The sequence below is a fragment of the Tupaia chinensis genome, unplaced genomic scaffold (genome assembly GCF_000334495.1).
Source record: "Tupaia chinensis unplaced genomic scaffold, TupChi_1.0 Scaffold144529_1, whole genome shotgun sequence".
In the NCBI taxonomy this organism is placed as follows: domain Eukaryota; kingdom Metazoa; phylum Chordata; class Mammalia; order Scandentia; family Tupaiidae; genus Tupaia; species Tupaia belangeri.
In genome coordinates, this window is record NW_006204388.1 from 4052205 (window position 1) to 4054702 (window position 2498).

Genomic DNA, 2498 nt, shown 5'->3' on the forward strand with positions numbered 1-2498 from the left:
AAAGAGTGGAGAAAGGACCCCTCATGCGGAATGGTCACGCCACACTCCCTTCTCCTCCATGTCTCCCTCCCTTCAGTTTTTTGGGCACTCATGTACATACACTCGGTGTGTTCTTCAAACCACCCAGTCAAGGACTTGTCCTACACTGTGGGCCATGGGGGACCTGACTGCCTTCGCCACCAAGCCATGGAGCTGGCCGGCCCTGTACATGTAAACTTTTTTTAGTTGTTGGTTTTTGTTTTGTTTTGTTTTTTGCTACAGGGTGCATGTGCTTACCAGAGTAAAGGAGAGACAGCGATAGAGAAAGCGAGAAATCACCCATTTGGGAGATAGCCACCCTGCAACCCCTTCTCTTCCACTCTCCTGTCAGGATTTTGGGCACACATATACACACTCCTGGTGTGATTTTCAAGCTTCCAGGTCTGGGACTCAAACTGCAAAGTCCAGCTAACTTAACCTCCAAGCCACCAGCTGGACCACTATACATGTAATTTTTTTCTTTAAGAGATACTTTTGCTATAGGGTGCATGTGCTCACTAGAGAGACAGAGAGACACAAAGCAAGAAATCACACACACACACACCCTGGGGGGATGGCCACACCACAATCCCTTCTCTTCCATTCTCCTCTCAGGATTGTGGGCACGCACGCACATGCAACCAGCGTGAGTTTCAAGCTGCTGGGTCCAAGACTTGAACTGCAATCGACTATGTGAGAGTCCAGCAACATGACCATTACACCATCTGCTGGCTGCACACATAATTTTTAAAAATAGACTTCATCCCTTGCTTTTTCTTCATTAGAAGAGCATGTTAAGGCCTAAAAGGTCTTTATTTTTCTTCACTAGCTGTGAAAAACTAGAGGTAAAAAATGATGAAAGTTAAACAAGAGGAGAGGAGAATTGGGGGTGGGGTGGAGGAAGGAAGAAGAGCCCGAGGACACCGAAAGGGGAAGAGAACAGCTACATGTAACATTGCATGTAATGCTCAGAATGGCACCCACTTTACAGGTGAGGAAGAGTAAGTGCCATCTCGAAGGCTGCAGAGTCTGCTTAGACCCTCGTTCTGCCCAATTCTGAGGTCGGTGCTTTCCTTTCCTGCAAAAATCAGGCTATGTCCCTCTTGCCAAGTGGCCTGGGTAGAGGATAGGTACACCCACTCTGAGTCAGACTCCCTGAGTTCAATCCTGGTCCTGGCATACTATTTAAGCCTGTGTGACCTTGAAGAATTATATAACTCTAAGGTTCCGTTTCATCATCATTAACATGGGAATGATTAGAAGAGAATGATCATTTCACCTGCTTGTGGAGGAGCTCAGATGATCTCCAGCTAACAAAGCTCTTAGAAAACTCCCTGGTGCGGCTGCTTGAACCAGATTCCTGGCTTCTTGCTTTCTTTCTCCAACAGCATGAGCTTCACCACCCACTCCACCACCTTCTCCACTAACTACCGGTCCCTGGGCTCGGTCCAGGTGCCCAGCCACCGGGTCCGGCCAGCCCGCAGCACCGCCAGCGTCTATGCAGGCGCCGGTGGCTCAGGTTCCCGGATCTTGGTTTCCCGCACCAGTATGGTCTGGGGAGGCTGGGGAGATGGGGGCCTGGCGATGGGGATGGCCGGGGGTTTGGCCAGAATGGGGAGCATCCAGGGTGAGAAGGAGACCATGCAAGACCTGAACGACCGCCTGGCCTCCTACCCGGACAGAGTGAGGAACCTGGAAACGGATAACCGGAGGCTGGAGAGCAAAATTTGGGAACACCTGGAGAAGAAGGGGCCCCAGGTCAGAGACTGGGGGCATTACTTCAAGACCATAGAGGAGCTGAGGGCACAGATCTTTGCAAACTCTGTGGACAGTGCCCGCATCGTTCTGCAGATAGACAATGCCTGTCTTGCTGCTGATGACTTTAGAGTCAAGTACGAGACAGAGCTGGCCATGCGTCAGTCTGTGGAGAGTGACATCCACGGACTCCGCAAGGTCATTGATGACACCAATGTCACTCGGCTGCAGCTAGAGACAGAGATCGAGGCTCTCAAGGAGGAGCTGATATTCATGAAGAAGAACCATGAGGAGGAAGTCAATGGCCTACAAGCCCAGATTGCCAGCTCTGGGTTGACTGTGGAAGTGGATGCTCCCAAATCTCAAGACCTCAGCAAGATCATGGCAGACATCCGGGCCCAATATGATGAGCTGGCTCAGAAGAACCGAGAGGAGCTGGACAAATACTGGTCCCAGCAGATTGAGGAGAGCACTACAGTGGTCACCACACAGTCCGCCGAGGTCAGAGCTGCAGAATCGACACTCATGGAGCTGAGACGCATGGCCCAGTCCTTGGAGATTGACCTGGACTCCATGAGAAACCTGAAGGCAAGCTTGGAGAACAGTCTGAGGGAGGTGGAGACCCGCTATGCTATGCAGATGGAGCAGCTCAATGGGGTCCTGCTGCACCTGGAGTCAGAGCTGGCACAGACCCAGGCAAAGGGGCAGCGCCAGGCCCAGGAGTA

The 2498-nt window shown here is 51.6% G+C and overlaps 1 pseudogene; it reads left to right on the forward strand.

The window, feature by feature from the left end:
• The first annotated feature begins 1392 nt into the window (after positions 1 to 1392).
• The window catches only part of LOC102467760 (keratin, type I cytoskeletal 18 pseudogene), a 1373-nt pseudogene continuing 267 nt past the window's right edge, over positions 1393 to 2498 (forward strand).